The sequence below is a fragment of the Pituophis catenifer genome, unplaced genomic scaffold (genome assembly GCF_029215685.1).
Source record: "Pituophis catenifer annectens isolate HBS135680 unplaced genomic scaffold, rPitCat1.0.hap2 SCAF_7, whole genome shotgun sequence".
NCBI lineage: Eukaryota > Metazoa > Chordata > Lepidosauria > Squamata > Colubridae > Pituophis > Pituophis catenifer.
Window position 1 is genome coordinate 60,432,664 of NW_027256887.1, and position 20,895 is coordinate 60,453,558.

Below are 20,895 nucleotides of genomic sequence, written 5' to 3' on the forward strand. Positions count from 1 at the left end.
TAAAACCCTTAACTATACCCAATAAAAACAATTGTGGAGAAAACTGAATTTTTTTCTTTAAAACATTCTGCATAACCCACCAAATTTTTATCCAAAAAGCCTTCACTTTCTTACAAGTCCACCACACATGATAATATGTGGCATCTAAGCAATCACATCTCCAACATTTTGGTTGAACATTAGGGTACATGCACGACAATTTCTTAGGATCTAAATGCCATCTATAAAACATTTTATAAAAATTTTCCCTCAAATTCTGCGACTGTATAAATTTAACATTCTGAACCCATATTTTTTCCCATGTTTCCAACATCACTGGTTCTGCAAAATTTTGTGCCCACTTAATCATGCAGTCTTTAGCCAATTCAGTTTCTGAATCCCTTTCTAACAAAACATTATAAAGCCTTTTAATATGCATTGGACCTTTCTCTTTTATATGTCTAACCAATTCTTCCTCATGCATCATTATACCAATTTTTTGGTCCTCTTTCCATCTCAGTTGAAGTTGATTATACTGTAACCAAGTTAGATTAATCCCTTCATCCAACAGTGTTTCTAATGTCTTCAGTTGCCATCTGCCCGCATCTGTAAAAAGAACTTCTTTATATAAAAACCCCCCGAGTGACATTATATTTGTATTCTACATAATATGACCAAGATCCAGCCATAGCGGTATTTTGTAATCCCATTTGAGTCGGTGCTTCTTCCAAACTCTCATCAAAGAGTCTCTGAGTATATGGCTTTTAAATACTTTATCCACTTTGTTTTCATAAAATAAGTAAGCATGCCAACCAATGTTGATGTTCTTGAGATGGTCCTCACTTACCAACTACCTCATTCAGCACCCATTCAGAGTTACAATGGTTCTGAAAAAAATAACTGCACTTGCAACCAATGCCTGCGTTTACAAATTTTGCAGTGTCTCAGTCACATGATTGAGATTACAGCCAGTGCATGTTGTCATGTGCCTGGCCATTTATTCTTCTCCCCACCCTTGTAGAGCAGAGAGATTAGAGAGGAAGGGATTACAAGTGAGCAAGTGATAAAAAAACCCAAGCCATTTCTATAGGCAATGTCTCCTGTGCCTGACCCATTTCCTCCTTCCCTTGTCACCTTGCTTGCTTTGCATTTGTTCAGTTTCATTTTGCATGTAACCACATAAAAGGAAGCTAACTGCTGGATACTCATTGATTACCTGTGAAATGTCAAAAGCTTCATTATTTCAAATACTACTAGTTGCCTCACTGTACTACTTGTCGGTAATCAGTTGATCTTTTAGGCCTGGAAGTTAAGCAAGGTTGGGCCTAGTTATTAGTAGAATGTCACATTACTTGGCAATAATAGTTTAGATTGGTAAATTAAAATAATTGTATTCAAAAGCAGTGACATTTTTATTTTGATCCCATGAAAAGAATCATGAATATATACATTAAGTTACTAAGTGTTGAGTTTAGCTGAAAGTTATAATCATTGTTTTTAATCACAGTTTCTTAAATTATAATAACATATAATGTGGTATTTTAGGATCTTTTGAATAGATGTAACGAATAAAAAATACATATTTGATTTTCACACATGGTAAAAGGAAGTACCGATAGTTCTCAGGGTGATCCAAGACAATTCTGCCATATCTAAAAAATTTGAACTCACATTGCATAACTGCGTATAGACTCATTGCACACTTTTGATCCAACAGCAAGCTTTTAGCTTCAGTTCATTATCTTTAAAATTGGTGTAATATTGGTTCTTATTTAGGTAAACATGAAATTTATAGAACATATGGCAAATTAGAAATGCAATTGTAAGTTGTAGTGCCAGTCATTGAAATCAAAGAATATTACCATGTTAGATGATAGCCATGATCCAGAATCACTCAAGTATTTGAATTAAGGCCTGTCATACTTCTTGTGAGATAAGAGGCCATATAAATTTGATTGATAGGTGGACAGGCAGGCAGACAGACAGATAGACAGACATGTAATTATTTCAATATCTTTAGCAAGGAGAACAAGTTCTAATTGATCTGAAGACATGGACTGGAAAAAATGGGTAAAATGGACCTATGTTATTTTTAAAAACTGTGTTATTTAGAATACCTTTAGACAAATTTAGCAGAGAGATTTCAGTCAACTGTCAAAATACTTTTGTAGTTTTATTCTCCCAATTTATTCATTTAATTTATGAAACAGAACATCTTCCTCAAGGAAACCAGACATAGTTACATCAGAGTATACTGAGTCTTTCTGTATGTAATAAACTTAGTGTTGTAACTTAGTCAGATCATATCATGTTCTGCCAAAGAAAGATTTGCATGACAGGAATCTCTTGATATTTTTATTAAATTGATATGTGAATCAACATATTTTTGCTCCCTGAAAACCAATGCCAAATGAAATGGGAGTGAATTACTCTAGTAAAATTTTTAGCCTGGTCTTCTGAATTGTAATTATTTCTAACATGGTCAGAATTTTTGTTCTTTGGGGGTTGAACACTAACATTTTCAACGGCATGTAGTGTCTAATTCCTGGAAGACAGCTGCCATCAATATAGCTATCTAGGGAATTCAAGGGTCCACATGCAGCCTCTTTTTCCTATTCCCAAGTAGGAAAGATTTAAGAGGAAAGAGACTCTTTTTTTAGCAAAAAATAAATTAAAGGATTCTTTTTTTTTGTATAGCTAATTGGCTCAAATCTGGAATTATAGCTTGATTGTAGCTTGATTTTGGAATGTACCTATAAAGTAGCTAATTTGAGCAGGAAAGTTCATAGAGTTAAGGAAATACGTTTAAAAAGTAAACCTTGAATATCTGCAGTCTATTCTCATTGTCTAGTTAAATCCATATTGAAAAGAATGATTCTGCTAGAACAGGAAATTCTGATGATGCCAGTTGGTCAATAGCAGAAGATTTATTATAATAATTATAATGTGAACAACAGTATCAAATGCTTGTAAGCGTGAAGATAGTCAATATTTAATTTTGAAATTCAATTATGAAGAAAGTGGTCCTTCTATTTTTTCTCTCTCTTGCTCCTGTTGCATAGTTTCAGATGACTCAAGAGTAAGGATGTATTTTGATTAATGATAATATATTGTTATTGTTAAAATTATTTGCTGCCTATCGCACTGAAGGGCTACTCTGGATGGTTTACAACAGTAAAAAGGAAGAAATGAAAAAGCTGTAAACAAAACAAAGGTAAAATAATAGAACAAAAAAATAAACAATGAAAAAAACCACAAAAATAATATATCAATATAACAAAAAATGGGTGGATCGGGTGCAGAGAAAAAGATGGGGAGGAGGAGTCTGCCATAGTCCAGCAGCTACCTTCAGTGTGGAAGTCCCCCATTTGATCCCCCCAGCAGAGTCATGTCTTCATGCTCCTGTGGAAGGATAGGAGAGTGGGGGCAGATCTTAACAGAGGCTCTTCTGGATCCCAGTAGTTAGAGTCCTTTGATCAATGGGATCTGTAGTAGACCCTCTACTGGCATAAGTACAATGGGCTTGTCCTAGTGGAATGAGATGATTCATCAGATAGCCTGGACTTATGCCATTAAGAGTTTTAAAGTATCTTGAACTGCACTCGGAAGCAGACTGGTAGCCAGTGAAGTTTGTAGAGCATAGGGTAATATGGGCCATCCCAGGGGCCACAAAGACTGCTTGTTCAGCCACATTATGCACCAGCTGAAGCTTCCGAATGTATTTCAAGGGTAATCCCATATAGAGCACATTGCAGAAATCCAGACAAGAAATGAGTAGGGCTTGAGAAACTGAGTGCAGAGTCATGATTCACGAAAGGTCATAGTTGGTGCCAAATTTGAGATGTGCAAAAACTGTCCTATTCACGCCCAGGAGATGTAAGACCAGGGAAGCCTCATTTTGCAAACTGGGTCTGCACAGGGTAGTGCGACCCCATCCAAAATTAAAGATGACAAAAGCTCATATCCTGGGGCTCCATGCACCGAAAGCCACTCAGTCTCGTCAGGATTCAGTCAAAGTCTATTGTTCCCTATCCAGCTCCCTACAGCCGCCAGGCATCATGAGAGGCAGAGACATCATTACTCGGGTCACCATGTGTAGAGATGTAGAGCTGAATATCTTTTTTTTTTTTTTCTTCAGCATATTGACGATATCTCAACCCAGGGTGATGGATGATCTCACCCAACAGCTTCAGGTAGATGTTAAGCAAGGGAGGTGTACCAAGCCCTGAGGGACAACTAGTAGAAAATAATATGGAATACAATAAGAATGTCTTTGTCATATTTGTAGACCAAGAGAAAACATTTGATAGAGTTGACTGGGAATTGTTATGGTAAACATTGACCCAATATGGAATAAGTGAACTTCTTATTAGAGTATGCAAAAGCTTATATAGTGATTGCAGAAGTATAGTCAGAATAAACCAAGGAACATTAGAACCTTTCACAGTAACATGTGGAGTAAAACAGGGATGGGTACATCATCATTATTGTTTATCACCTATATTGGCAGCATAAGCAAATAAGCCAAACCCAAGAATGGAAATAATGTCAATGAACTACTCTTTGCAGATGACCAGGCATTGATAGCAAGTACTGTTAAGAAACTACAACATCATTTTTTGGCCATGAACCAAGAATGTCAGAGTATGATATGAGAATTGACAAAGAGGAAATGGAAGTAATGGCAATTGGAAGAAAAAAGCATACGCTAAACAGAGTAATTAGAAGGAATAAGTATCAAAGTTCAAATATCTAGGAACAACGTTCACCAAAGATGGTAAAATGGATGAAGAGATTAACACAATAATGCAGTAAGGCAAATCAAGTTTTAGGACACCTTGCTCCACTCATACAATATATGGCAATATAAGAAGCATTTCATACAAATATTCATCCCCCCCTATGTTACCAGTACCAAACATGGACACTTGCAACAAAACATGAAAGTTAGTCACCACAGAACTGAGACGCTTGAGGAAATTTGCTGGAGTGACCAGAAGAGATAAAATCAGAAATGAGACGGTAAGAGAAAGAATTGGCATAGAACCAATCTTAAATTACATACAAAAACAGCGAATAAAGTGGTTTGCTCACTTGGAGAGGATGTTGTGGGATTTCATATCATACAAGGCATATACAAAAAGAGGACAAAGTCAAAGAACAAGAGGCAGACTCAGAAGAAGATGGAGAACAACATCAAAGACCTACTATAACAGCTTCAATTAACAATGATTGAGACCACCAGAAGAGCAAGAACTTTGTATTTCCCTAAACACCCAAAATGGTAAAAAAAGGAAGTAAAGAAGAAGAATAAAAAAATAGAATATAAGCTATCCTTGGAAAATATTCCTGAAGCCTCTTAATAGAATTGACTTATAACAGAAATCTTTAGGGGAAATTACATTAGTAGTCTGATAATAGGGCAGCGTAGGGAATGGATCCCAAATAATTAATTTGTACATATGTATTTTTTTTGAATGTGTGTTTACAGCATACAGAAAACAGATTTATTTACTCTGTAGGTTATGGAGGCCTGTATATAAGAAATTAGTGTAGTGTATTGTTTGAGTTTGAAGACAAAAAGAGATTTTGACGTGCTCAGAGGTACAAACACAGGTCTGTTTGCAGCTTCGTTAATGAAATGTGTCTTTTCCTATCAGTTTTGTGTAGTAGTGAAGGTGCTGACTTAGAAATCAAGAGCCTCTGACTGACATTCAACCCCCTCCCCACCATAGGATTTTAATGCTGGCAAGCTAAGCTTCACTGGTGGCCTCCTTGGATAAAGTATCATGCCAGAGAAGAAGCACAAGGGATGCATGTTTGGTCATTCTTCCAGGTAGCATGTGAAGGTAGAAAATGCTATTTTTTTTCCTATTTAGATGACTCAGAAGAGTAGGGGGAAAAATAAAGGGAATAGATTGGTTAAGAATAGTTAATACCATGTTTAATGTTTTAATAATGTGGTTTTGACTGCTTGTTTTTAAGCTATCTATTATCATGTAGGAAAAACATTGTACATTCTGAAAGCAAAACTCTGTTAAATTCTCAAGAGAGGGGGAGATATGTCCTCAAATATAGCTTCTTGGATTCACGCCGGTTGATCTTAACTGCCCTTTCACATATTATTGTGTGTATCTATGAGACTTAATAAGCATTTATATATCCAAATGTTCTTGGCAGAATCAGGAACAGTAATACAGAGTGACTTCTTAATTGATTGTCATCTTCATTGGACATAGTGTACTTGAACATTGAATTATATTTTTGACAATTTATTAAATTGCTCAAACAACTTATTAATTATTAGATGTATTTTTAGTAAATCACAAGTACAGTGTTTGGGATGAGATAGGGATGCCATTTGTCTCCAGAGCGTAATCTTCTCTTCTCTTCTCTTCTCTTCTCTTCTCTTCTCTTCTCTTCTCTTCTCTTCTCTTCTCTTCTCTTCTCTTCTCTTCTCTTCTCTTCTCTTCTCTTCCCTTCCCTTCCCTTCCCTTCCCTTCCCTTCCCTTCCCCTCTCCTCTCCTCTCCTCTCCTCTCCTCTCCTCTCCTCTCCTCTCCTCTCCTCTCCTCTCCCCACCCCTCCCCTCCCCTCCCCTCCCCCCCATGCTTATAGAAATAACTATTATGGTTAACTCTGATAGCTTCTCCAGTTTTTATTTGCTATTCCTGCATTTTTACTTCATGGTATTTAAAGCAAAGTTTATGCAGAAGAAACAGACATGCCAAAAATATATCCTATGTACATGCAGGTCTGTTAGGAGAGTAGGAACTGCTGCAGAGCAGCAGATTTAGGCAGAAATGCAGATTCCGAAGCTAGATTGCCTTTTCTGCTTTGAGAGAAATTTCTTTTTAGCCACCTGTCCACCATTGCTAGGAAACTCCTGAGCTGCTTGAGCAGCTGCAGCCAGTTGTCTGGAAGGATAAACTGCATACTCTCTGCAGGCATGTACAGTTAATGTTATATTAAAAAAATATTTTAAAAGTCAAATGACTTGTGAGAAAACTCCAAATTGAAATTATTTCTGATAGCTTAAATAATTCCTATGAAGATAGATTGAAAGCCTTTAAACTTGTATAGGTAGCCCTTGCTTAACAGTTCTCTCTTTCAGTGACCAGAGTTACAACAGAGATGAAAAACTTTACAATCACTCCTAAAATTTACGGTCTTCATAGGTTTGTAAAGGAAAGGAATGCTGAAGTAAGCTCGTAAGCACAGTCCTGGTTTCACTTAATTACCATTTAATGATTGAGTTGCCTGTCCCAATTGTGATTGTTCAGTGAGGACTACCTGTATTCTCCCTTGTTTTTTCATCAGTCAGAGTGTAATTATTTGGAGAAGCCTTATATATTTGGGGTTTTCAATCTGAAAATTAAAAAGGGTGACTACTTTGCTTCTGCTCAGCAATAACATCTTTTTGTCCCTAGAGACAGACTGGAAGTTTCCCAAGGATGAAATTGCTCCATTCTTTATAGAAGCAGTTATGAAGGAAATTATTTTGCTACAGCATTATATTTGTAGTAATTATTTCTTTCTTTCTAAGTGAAATGCTACTAAATGTTGTAACCCAAACCTAGCAAACCGAAAGCCTATAGATAGATAGATAGATAGATAGATAGATAGATAGATAGATAGATAGATAGATAGATAGATATGTATGTACAAAGATTTAATGACAGCCTTTGCCAAAGTAGACTGTACCAGATAGTTTTTTGGAAATTTTAAAAAAATGTTGTAAGGAATATTTAAAAGTACTCTGGATATATGATTATTTTCTTTTGGGCTAAATAATAATATAGAGCTTTTATTTCTTTATTTTATTTTACAGATTGACTTGAAGGAGAGGAGTATAGTATTTTTTTCATGGAATTATTAAAGGTGAACTCTTGAAAGATATAAAGATGCTTGCAATTCTGTTTCTCATGTCCAGAATCACTCAATCAGTAGATCTTAATAAGTCTGAAATAAAATTTAGAACTCCTCCTGTAATTTAAGATGAGAGTTTCTTTAATTTTTTTCTCACAATATCATTCCCACTTTTAAACATTATAGAGGACTGCAGAAGAGCTTTTGTTTATGGATATTTATCATATTAAAAGTTGAAATAGATACATTTGCTGCTGCTGCTACTTCTCATAATCGTTTGATGATATTTTAATACTGTTTTCAACATAGGCTGGCAAATAATTTTGATTTTGTGACCCCCGAGAGAGTTTCTCCCCGCCAGGGTCCTAGCACCACACATTAAGAAACACAGTTGTAGATAAATGTATTAGTGATACAATGCTTCAGTTGTATTGTAATATTCAAGAATAAACTACTCTTTGCACAACAGTTGTGCAAAGAATTTAATAAGTTATATTTAATTTAATTTAGTTTAGTTGCTTTGCTCCAGATGCTATAATTTAATATTAGTTAAATTTGGTTAAGATAGGAGTTTTGATATTTGTTGATGCAAAGTTTCCATATCATCTTTGTGGACATTGAAGTTTTAGATTTGGAAACAAAGAGGGCAGGAACTGTACCACGTAGTGTTGCTGGCTTGGCAAATGTTTGAGCTCTGAGTAGAGAAACCAACTGCATACTATTTTGGGTGAATGAGGTTAGCTGTTAGTGCATATAGCTTCATGAAACGTTCTGTCAGTCATTGTGTTGATTGTGAAGATTGAGGCTCAGTCTCATTACTGCATGCATGGATATACATTCCATAATGAAAGAAAGACATTTCTGTGCCTGAACTTGCTGCTGACAAGAGTTTGGCCAGAAGCTTACTGATTCTGATCTTTAGATGTCTGCTTTTTAGATGTATCTGTCTCTTGTATCTGCTTAACCCCAGTGTGAGCTCAGCTTCAAGCTATAAAGTGGCATTCAAGAGTGAAGGTTCAACGGGACATTTAGAGCCATATATATTGGCCTTTACTTCAGTTTAACAACCCTGCACAACCCTGAGGGAATATTCTGAGCCTGGGATTTTCTTCAAACATGTTGGACAAAATAAAAACTCTCCAATCTACTTATGGTGGAATTGTGCCATTTGAAGAGATTGTATTAAAGGATGTAAAGAATGCAGGTTTGAGTCAGGACTCCTACCACTGTTTGAGGGAAGGTCAGTGAGCTCTGTCTTATATTAAGAGGACTCTTAAAACTTACCATTCATATCTATTGAAGGTTGTCTTGTATGTTTGTTATAATACTGTACAGTGAATTCATTCATATTGATAGTACTTAGATGTCTTTTAATTTCTGTTAGAAGATGCTGTTTGTTCAATTTTATAAAGATCTCTTATGAGCAGGTATATGAGAATCTAAATTAGGTTTTAAACTTTAGTCTTTACAAGGCTTTCTGTTTCAGTAGTAAGGGACAGAAGTGATACAAGATGTTTGGATATTGATAAGAGGAAGAAGCAAAAATAATTATAGTAGAAGATAATGAACATTAATCTAATCTAATGGAGGATATTGCAGTAGATGATTCATGGCAGTTATGAATAAGGGAATGGATGATAGAACTTCATGATAGCAACCCAAAAGCCTACATTGGGAAAAATAGTTGGAATAGCTATATAAGAAATCCAGACTGCTGTCATATGTGTTAGCTAAAAATAAATCCATTGGAATGACATGGGGAATTTGATGGAATAAAAATACCCTAGACAGGACTTTGAAGCAGTCCCAGACCCGAGGGTGAGCTTCACCAAATCTAACTAAATACTGTGGTTCGGATTCAGGCAGGGTGGAATCAAATAGTAACTTGATGCTTAAATATTCATGATTCAAATAAATACATATGTTCTTTTTAAAAGATTAACCAGCTTGTCATTATTAAGTGTTACTAGATAAAAATAGGTTAATGTTTCAAGCAGATTTTATTGCTATAAGGTATATGTCCCCTATAAAAATGCAAATATTGCCCAACTTTTTCAAAAAGTGCCCATTTCTCCATTGGATAGGAGATTTAAATAGTAGCAATTGCTTATTGAAAACATTATGTTATTAGGGGCAACAACCATATTTTTGAAGTCAGCTTAATTTGGAACAAGTTATCCACAATATTATGCCTGGAAGTTTGTCATTTAAGAAATATGGTGCATGATGATATATTTGATTGTGTTTCAGTGGAAGTTATCCAAAAATTCAAATTGCTATGCAATCCTCATTGTATGTGTTATGGATAAAATAGCAGATTATAACCAGATTATATCCATATCCTTCTTTTAATTTGGCTATTGCCAAATGTATCTACAACTCAGTAAATCATAGTCTCTGCATATGACTTTGTTGTGGACTTATATATCTTAAAGAAAATTGATGGCACTATATTTCCCTGGAATCAGTTTATACTGATACTGGTTTTTAATCAAGGAATCAGCAACTTATTTAATATAAAATAACTTTATATCACTTACTTCTTTACAGATAAAAGGAAAGAAGAAAAGAATGAATTATTTCAATAAATGTGCCATTTATGTTTTATTCACAAGTACCTTTTAAATATTGTTTTAGAAAGTTTAAAATAAATAAATATAAGAAAATTGGGTATCCACAAATTAACTGTTAACTGAAATTAGTTTTTCCTAACTTTTTTTACCCTGGAGGAACTTGTAAGATAATTTTCAGGTCTTCGAGTACCCCAGCATAAAAATCAGAAAACAGGTACAAACTTCTTCAGTTACAGTTTCTCACAGAACTCCTTGCAGAGCTGAAGTGCTCTGCCAGAACCAAGTTGAGAAAGGGTGGTTTATTGACTCTTAGTTATAAAGCAAAATTCCAAACTATCATCTGTGAGCTGCTGCTAAGAAAATCCTGTTTAAACTTTATTCCTCAAAGCAGCATTGCTGTCCTTTGTAGGGGGAACTACAGCTTTGTTGAGTCTTGATCAGTTGTTTTATACAGTCAGCAAAAATGGAAGAACAACATTTCAAAATGAAGACGCTGTTGGAAAATTGATCTGATATATGTAAGTGTTCATATATTTCCAGATTTACAACAGAGGGATTTTCTTTAAAGCAGAGGGATTAATATAATATAATTTATGGGAATTAGTTAGAAAAAAGCAAAATGCCACACACAACAGGAGTAAACATGTCAAAATCATTGTGAAGAACTGACTTGCAAAGTACAGAATTCTTAGCTGAAGTTATTTTGTAATCCTGCATTGCATTCAGGCCAAGGCAAGTATTTGGAAGTTGGTTCAAGCATAGAGTGATGGCAATTTCATACTAATAGAATGAAATTAGCAAAAATTAGCAAGCCTTGCCAAAGGAGGTCCCCAGTGTTATTTTAAGTCATTTTCTAGAAAAACGTTGAACACACAATGGTTGGTATATAAATCTTGGCATGAGCTGATTGTCATGGTTGCGATTACAGAAGGTAATACCTGTTATTTTATTTTATATCTGCATTTTGTGTTTGGTTCAAATGGAAAATAATCCATTTTGTGTTGTCCCAACATTCTGTAATAGGAAATATTATGTTCTGTAACTCGATTTGCTATTTATCACTATGAACAGGGCTTATGGAGGTTAAAGTTGATGAATAAAGTTAAAATAACTGGATAACAGTAGATGCCTACCCTTGAATTTAACCAAATCTCCTCTTTATGAAAACCAGAACAAATTTTAAGGAAGCTAAACATAATTTTTCATTTTGTAGTACTAAGCTGTTTCTATATTAAATTAAAGTAAGAATGGAATGTAAGTGGTAACTTGTTATAGCAGAGCCAATTACTTTCTGAAAAAAAATGCAACTTTTTGTTGTAAATAATAAGCCTAATGAATCTTCGATTCATATACAACACAAAACAATTTGAAATATGATAATGATGTTACCCGTTCAGTCAAAGTCCAACTCTTGGCGATTCTATGGGCCAGGTCTCTTCACATCTTCCTATCTTGCACTATTTGACTTTTTCTATGTTCTGCTAGTGTCAGCTTTGATAGTGTCGAGCAACTGTGTTCTTTGATGGCTTGGTTTCCTTTTACCACGAACTCTTCGAAACATAAATCCTTTTTCCAATGAATTCCCCCACATAACGTGACCAAAGTAAGTGAGATGCAGTTTTGTGATTTTGCCTTCTAGGTTTGAAATATAATGGGAAGTAAAATCTAGTTCTCTCTCTCATACTAAAGCAATACCGTGTTATAGAAATAATTATTCTTGACTAAATAAAATAAATAATAAACTGTCTCAGCCATAATGATCTCTTGTTGTTCTAAAATGGCATCATGTTTTATTATAAAAGAGTACTGGCATTTCTTGAAAAGTAGTAGGTGATAAACAGTTAAGGGATTTTGTTACGATCCCCTTAATTTAACGTTTTTTTTTATCTCCAGTATCTGGAGTTCGGAAATACTATTAGTAATTAATATGGTTTTTAAACAAATTGCAAAGGTTGAATGAAAAGTAATACCCCCAATGTTATAAATTGGCAACAGATTGCAGTACTGACATGATAGAGGTTTTGCTGTATTCTTTAGCAGTTGTTCTTTCACTTCAATTGGCAGAAAGTTGCTGAGTGAAAAGATTATATTACTATTGTTCATGAAGTGGAAACCTACGTACTCGGTGTGCTTTAAGCAATACACCATGATTGAATTTTTGACTGCCATGGGAGCAGTGGTGAAATCCAATTTTTTTTACTATTGGTTCTGTGGGCGTGGCTTGGTGGGCGTGGCAGGGGAAGGATACTGCAAAATCTCCATTCCCACCCCACTCCAGGGGAAGGATACTGCAAAATCCCCATTCCATCCCCACTCATGGGGGGAGGATATTGCAAAATCTCCATTTCCACCCCACTCTGGGACCAGACAGAGGTGGTATTTGCCGGTTCTCCGAATACTTAAAATTTCCGCTACCAGTTCTCCGAACTGTTCAAAATTTCCACTACTGGTTCTCCAGAACATGTAAGAACCTGTTGGATTTCACCCCTGCATAAGAGTTCCTCCAATTAAAAGTATTACCCTTGAATACAGATTGTGTTAATAGCCATGGCAATGGGAGTACTTGTACGTTGGGTCAAAAAATGTAAAAATGGTGAACTGGAAAGATCTGATTAGGCCAGGGGTTGGCAACCTGTGGCTCCGGAGCCAGAAGCGGCTCTTTGGACCCTCTGCCGTGGCTCCCTGTCCCATCACTGGTTGGCCCCGCCCCTCTTATTTCTTTTTTGGACTCCAGCCTGAAGCGGCAGGAAGCGAAGGCTTCCTTATGTGCAAATGTGGCATGAAGGCAGGTACAGGGCAGCTTCACTCCTGCACTCTCCTCCCCCCCTCTCGTAACCCCCTGGCCAGCTGTGGCTGAGCCGAGAGCGTGCGCACGCGCAGGAAGAACCTCCTTACGCGAGACACCGCCCGCCCCACGCACGCCTTTCCTGAGCTTTGGCGCTAGCTTGAGGAAGGTCTCCCTGTATGTGCGCACGCTCCCGTCTCAGCCACAGCCAGCCGGGGCATCCTGAGAGGAGGAGGGGGAAGAGGGTCGCCGGAGAGTGCAGGAGCGAAGCAGCCCTGTACCTGCCTTCGCGCCACATTTGCACATAAGGCAACCTTCGCTTCCTGCCACTGCAGGCTGGAGTCCAAAAAAGAAATAAGAGGGGCAGGGCCAACCAGTGATGGGACAGGAATGGAAACGCCTCACTTTGAAATGGCAATACAAATCCCCAAGGTAATTACTGTTTATGTTGTATAAGAGAGAGAGTAACATATTGCTTTGGCAATTCACATGACTTCCTAATATGCAACTATTACATATTCATGTGAACTTTTCAATTGCCTCAAGAGAGTTAAAGTTACACCCTCAGGAAAGGGTGCTCGGGTGCTCCGTGCTCAGCCGAAGAGCTGCTGGGAGTGGGCAATGACATGGCAAGGCGATGGCCGAAGCATTAGTGCAGGAGAGAAGCTGCGTCCTGTTAAGACCCTCCTAAGCAAGCGGCTGCCCACCCTGTGCGCGCCTTTGCTGCGCTTTCGTGCTCGCTTGAGGAGGGTTTCCCCACAGTGTGCGCACGCTTCCGGCTCAGCCACAGCCGGCCAGGGAGTTACAAGAGGGGGGAGGAGGAGGATGGTCACCCGAAGTGAGGGGGGAGAGACAAACACACACACACATACAGAGAGAGAGAGAGAGAGACATAGAGACACACACAGAGTGTTACACAAAGAAGGAGTGAGAGAGACATAGACACATACAAAGTGATACATAGAGGGGGGGAGAGACACATAGTTTTGTGGCTGGGTAGGCGTGGCGGGGGTGGTCATGTGACTGGGTGGGAGTGAGTGACATCGAGTTGGCCACACCTACCCAGGTTTTGTGGCTCCCGGTGTGTTTTTTTTCTGTAGGAAATGGTCCAAGTGGCTTTTGCGTGTTTAAGGTTGCCGACCCCTGGATTAGGCACTCAGGAATGAATGGCTATCCTGTGACCAGTGAATTTCGTATGAGAAAGTTTGGTGATCTGACTAAGGACAAGTGCAGACAACACAGAGAAAAATTGCAATCAAGCTTGACATTTCATAGGAATATGCAAATCGTATTATTGATGTTCTTCAGTATTGGAAGATTTGTGCAATATGGGTTCCTCAGATGCAGATGGCAACAATGAAAGCTTCAAGAGTTAAAAATTTGCCAGCAATTCCTGCCATACTGTGAGAATGAAGATGGAGAGTTTCTTCACAGCATCATGAATTTGCTGACAAAAGAATGCTGAGACATCAGTCTATAGAATATAACCACAAAACTTCACCTGGCCATGTGTGTGTGTCTGTGTGTGTCTGTGTGATAAAAACACAAACCTTTTACTATGATGCAACTTCACGAGCTGCTCAAGAAGCAATTGCAAAGTAAGATTTCAAAATGTTTTAGCTCATCTGGCAAACAGCCCATGCTATTTTCCCTTTTCCCCAAATTGAAGGAACATTGTGCCTACATGGACTCAAATGAAAAATTGGAAAGAACTGTGAGGACGTAGTTGAAGAGAAAAAGTGCATGGTTCTTTTATCCATTATCCATCATTGGCAGAAGAGTATGGCAAATGATAATGATTATTTGGGAAGTAAATAGAGATAACAAGAGCTTATTTCAAAGATTTTTTGATTTCTTTATTAAAATATATCTCTTTAAAATTATGGGAGTGGAGACATTTTTCAATCAACCCATGTATTTAAAAAGAAATAAAAATTAGTTGATTGATAATTGCAGTGTACTGTTTCTTTTTTTAAGAATAAAATGATAATTTTATTCAGCTTAGCAAAGTATAAAATACAATTGAAAATGAAAGTACAGGTAGTCCTTGACTTAACAACTATTCATTTATAGTGGCACTGAAAAATGTGACTTATGACCATTTTTCACATGACCATTGCAGCTCAGGGTTGAACTGGGGGATCTCTGATGATGTTACCTAGTTTGGTAATGAAACTCTGCAAGAAAACCACCAAGCTCAAAGATCCCACATATTCATTTTCTAAATTCAGTTTCAGTAACAATTTATAAATCTTGGCAATAACATGTTCCTCATTCCTATACACAGTATAGTTTCAAATTCATTTTTTACAAAGTCAAACATGTAACACTTTTGACTTAATTTAAACCTCTCAGTGTAAATATGTAAACCAATGATAGGTGTGTCCTCCTTTAACTCTTTTTTGTACTTGAGGGTAGGTTCACTTTGATTAAAGTATATTATTTGACCATATGTCCACCAGTCTGACCTCACTTTCATTTTTTTTCTAAAAAAGCCTAAGGTGACATTTCTCGTGTACATCTGCCTGTCCCACATGGTCTAATAGGGTGAGCATGCTTCAGCTCCATTATCTGAAGCAATATCATTTGATGAAACTTAGAAAGTTTGTCTTTTTTGTTGTAGCACCTGCCCTTGGAATGATCTCTCTCTCTCTCTCCAATATATGGTTGGTCTTATCAGGACAGACAGACAGACGTCAACCGTACACATGCATGCACTCACACATATTTCATTCATGAAGAGCACATTTGGATTTCGTATAGAATTGAAGGAAAGAATTAGGTGTTATTCAGAAACAGCAGAGCCAGCAACAATTTCCTGCAGTAGGACAAAAATATTTCAGACTCATCTTGCTTTAGCATACCATCTAGTCTTTCCACTGGCTATAAGATTCCATTGGATCACCCCTTGTTGATTAGCCCAGGGTTGCAGATGCAGCTTTAATTTTGACACATTCTTGGATAAACAGTTCCTCCTCAAATGGGATACTTTAATAATAGTTGTTGAGGTTTTCCCCCCCCCCCCCCCCAATAACCTTTGGCTATCGTTTCTGCCTCTTCTGTGGGAGTCATCCAAGATGTATAGAAAGGCAGATGCATTCAGTCAGATATCAGTTCAATTCAAATGAAAACTTAAGTGGAAGTCAGATACAGAATAATAGTGTTGAAAGTATTTGAAAGAGAGAGTCTAGATATGAATACTTCAGTCACTCATTCTAATACCTCCTGCCAGCACAATTGCATCAGTAGAGGCAAGCTCAGTTCCAGATTATTGGGAGATACTTTCTATTTAGCTGAAATTGTAGGTTCCACACCTTTATTATGCAAGATTTTTCACAACTGCATAGACTGCACCCTATTAGTTCTGTAGTGATTGTGTCAGATGTAGGTTTGCCCCTTCTCTCAGTTCTTCAGCTTCTAATCAGGTAGGAACTTTGGACTGTATAACAACACTACAATTTTGTGTCTTGACTAATTTATCTCATGCTTCTGGAATAATGTACATTTCAGATTCTCAATATTGATAACATTTTCATGAAAAGTACAGACAGTTAAGTAAACTATATCATATCCTTTGTGCAGGAGGAGGGATTCATCCTTTTAATTGTTCTGTCTCTAATATTTATGAAATTCCTATCGCAATTGAAAATGAAGGAGCTTGTCATTAAAGATTTAACCTTCCTTATATCTTCAGTAGCTTTATTTCATCTCACGCAGTTTAATAGGTCCAAAAACGGGTAAGAATTATCAATATATAATATTACACATACTAACCGCTGCTAGGATCGCTTTCGCACAAAACTGGAAACAAATAAATACCCTCTCAGATGAAATGGTAATTAGAAAGCTACTTGAGTGTGCTGAAATGGATAGGATGATCATGGAGTTAAAAGAAAGAGAAGAATCAGACTATTATAAAACCTAGAGTAGACTGTACAAGTGGAAAGAGAATAGAAGTCAAAACAAGAAATAAAAGTTCTAAAACCATTGACTATAATATAAAGATAAATGTAAATATGTATAAGCAGAACAGTTATAATCAGTATTATATTATAATATAATTATACTATTACTAGAATTGTTAAAATCTACGACAAGGCAAATATTGAATAGTGAATTACAAAAGCAGAATATGTATGCTGATATGGAAAACTGTAAAATTGTAATACTGTTGTGCTGTTCGTTTTTCCTATTTGTATTTGTCTTATTTTTTTTCTTTTTTTCCTTTGTTTTTTCACTTGTGGTTTTTAAGGTTGGAAAATGTTCAATAAAAACTATTTTTAAAAAATGAAGGAGCTTGTCATTAAAGTTTTAACCTTACTTATATCTTCAGGAGCTTTATTTCATCTCACGCAGTTTGGTTAAATCAATTTTGAAAGGCAATATATCTTTCTTTGTTTTGACATTTCATAGTACCCCTTGTTCTCTCCTTAGCACCTTAACAGCATCTTTTGAACAATTGGTAAGCCATATTGTCCAAACTCTCACTTGGAAGGGAAATACTTTGATGGTAGTCACAACTGCCTTTTGAATGAGTGGACTCCATGTTTTCTGTGCTAATGCGCTATCTAAGGAAAAGCTGGACCTGTAATAAAAATGTATTTTCTCCTATGGTGGTCTTGAACTTCCATTTATACTAGGAGCTGATTCTTCCAATTTCCTTCCTGGAGTCTTCAACACTTTTAGATATGACATGCCCTTATCGAGAGAATTATTGCATTTTATATCAGATACTGCTTTTTTTTTAAATTTGCACCTTTTTGTTATGTATGCAGATTTTAGACATGTGATTATATTTCTAAAGGGACCACACAAACCTATCTCTAATTGAGAATTCTTGGAATATCATGTGAATTCACACAATCAGGCCATCTTCCTTACTAAGGTAGTACTTAATTTTAAATCCACTGTAGCAGTCATTAAAACCAAGCCTGATAAGAGCCTTATCTTTTATGTTGCCAAAAAGTATTTAAGCTCAGGCAAAATCCAATATGGTTACTGCACAGAGTCTGTGTTGATTTTAGAGATCACCTATCAAAGAACCAGTTAAAGTTAAATGTAACTTTGAAAACACTCTCTGTTCCCTAGATCTATGTCTATTCCATCCTATCTTGCTTTATGATGCCATCTTCTTGTACAGGACTTGCTGATTGTTGTGGAAAGAGATCCATCCTATTTGCATTCTGCCAAAAATAGGAAGATAGGAATAGGAACAGGCATTGCCCACTATTCTGAAAATTCACACTGAGAGGTTCTAAAAACCTGAAATACTCTTGCCTGCTTGAACAAATCCTATACAGAACATCCCAAATAAGGTGCTTTAATACATTTTGGATTGTTGCAATTGACTGGTGCAAAAACTGAAAGGCTAGTGACTGTTCATAATCATTCAGTGAAAAAATACTTCATACCATCTAATGCCAGTGTGTGTGATCAATGAACAATCTGTTGATTAAAAGACTAGGGTATGGAATCTCAGGCAGGATGTTGGTTTGTCCAGAGAGTGAAAACAAAAAATAATACCAATAGCAGCTAATATTGGATTAGCTTAAACCAGGGTGGATTTGATTTAAATCGAGTTGATTTAAATCATGATTTAAATCACTAGTAAAAAAGCTTGATTTAAATCAACTCGATTTAAATCATAATTTTTAAAGAGCAACTGTCATCTCTGCTACTCCTTTGACCCACTGTTGACTCACTGATAGTCCCAGTGTTGCCGAATATACAGCCTCATGCTACATAACTAAGCTCCATTTCATGCTGAATAAACTAAATTATTTATGTATCTTAAATAGAAAACTATCTTACGATAGATTTTTACCCCAAAAGTTTTTTATTAAAATAAATTAAATAAATAAAAAAAAATCCGATTTAAATTAAAAAAATCTGATTTTTTTAAAAAAATCATTGATTTTTATCCACCCTGGCTTAAACCAAGAAACCGCTTTTGCAGACATTACAACATGTAACAGAATTTTGTACTCTAAAATAAGAATGTGGGAAAAGCAGCCGCCTTGTGGCAGTTATAAAAGCACTATCATTTTAATTTGTATCTATAGTTAACATTACTTTTAGCATATCTGTAGGTCTTTAATGTTTTCATCTAGTTTGAATGCGTGTTTTCACTTCCTATGCAAACTGTTATTACAGTTTTCATCCACCCTCTCAGTATAATGTACCAATCAAGTGAAGCCACTATCAGTAATTTCACAATTTCAGATATAGAATTAATGTGCTTTTAAAAATCATTTCAGAGTAAATATAAAGAAACAATATGCTTTAGTAGATTTAAATGTTTGCACTGCTATGTTTCTATTTTTGCTGAAATAAAGTATCATACCTATCCATCTCTAAAGATTTTTCTAAGTCTATTCAGTTAATCAGAATATGCCTAGAGCGTAAATGTATCTGAGAACGAATTTTGTAAATTTTACAAATTGGGAATAGCCGCATAATAAATATTAATAGTACAGTGTTAGTCACAATTTTTAGAATGTATCTCCGCAAGCATCTCTGCAGAAATTGCTAGTTTGTATTTTTTAATGTCTCAGAAGAGAAATATACAGGTATAATTATTACATGTATTTCAATAATTTAATTATTAGATTTAATTTCCTTATCCAATCCCAATGTTTTAATTGACCTGGTCCTTCCTTTATATACGAGGATGACAGTGGTGAAATCCAAATTTTTTTACTACTGGTTCTGTGGGTGTGGCTTGGTGGGCGTGGCAGGGGAAAGATACTGCAAAATCTCCATTTCCTCCCCACTTTTGGGGGAAGGATATTGCAAAATCTCCATTCCCACCCCACTCTGGAGCCAGCCAGAGGTGGTATTTGCCGGTTCTCCGAACTGCTCAAAATTTCCACTACCGGATCTCCAGAACCTGCTGGATTTCACCCCTGGAGGATGATCCCTGACTTGGTAAATGTTGTGTGTTCCATATTATGATGTCCAAATCAAGGCTTACTGCTCCTGAATAAGTTAAACTCATAAGGAAAAAAATATTATGGTCCGCTTATCAAGATAGACACACTTCTGCTTTGTTTTGTTTGTTCATGCTAGGAGAGGGGTTATTAAACCAGATCAGTCAAAAATTCTGACTTCCTTGCAGTTCTTACTTACGTTGCAAATGTCATAACTTCACAACTGAAATATTAAGTTTTAATGTCTATGAAACTATGTAGGAAAATGGTTTTCTAGTTTTTTTCTTAGAAATACTGGTACCATATATACAGTACTCATGGATAAGATGAGAATTTTAGATCCCAAAATAAACCAAACAAATAGGCTTATCCATAGATAGGCTTATCTGTGAGTATACAGGTAGTTCTCAATTACCAACCACAGTTGGGGCCAGCAACTCTGTTGCTAAGCAGTGTGATTGTAAAGTGAAATGTGAAATGACTATGCTGACTTATGATGTCAATTACGCTGTCACTTCTTTCTCGCTTCCATTGAATTTGCTTGTTGGAAGTCAGCAGTGAAGCTCACAAACAGCGAGCATGTAACTGCAGAACACTGCAATGGCTGCAACTTTGAGGACTGATCATAAATCTCCCTTTTCGGCATAGTTGTAACTTTGAATGATCACTGAACAGGCAGTCAATAAGCAAAGACTATCAGTATACTCATGGACCTTCATATGGTAATAGTTTTTAAAAGTGCCCATGAATATTTGCAGATAA

General features: G+C 36.3%; 1 protein-coding gene across 6 annotated transcripts in view; it reads left to right on the top strand.

Moving 5' to 3' along the window:
* The window catches only part of MRTFA (myocardin related transcription factor A), an 84,825-nt gene that overhangs the window by 19,563 nt on the left and 44,367 nt on the right, over positions 1 to 20,895 (top strand). The window contains exon 1 of one of the 6 annotated variants that reach the window (XM_070947620.1): positions 9,039 to 9,086. The exons of the other annotated variants lie outside the window; for them this stretch is intronic. The gene's annotated coding sequence lies outside the window, so the exon portion shown is untranslated. Of the gene's footprint in view, positions 1 to 9,038; positions 9,087 to 20,895 lie in introns of those variants that run through there. 6 annotated transcript variants of the gene reach the window in all.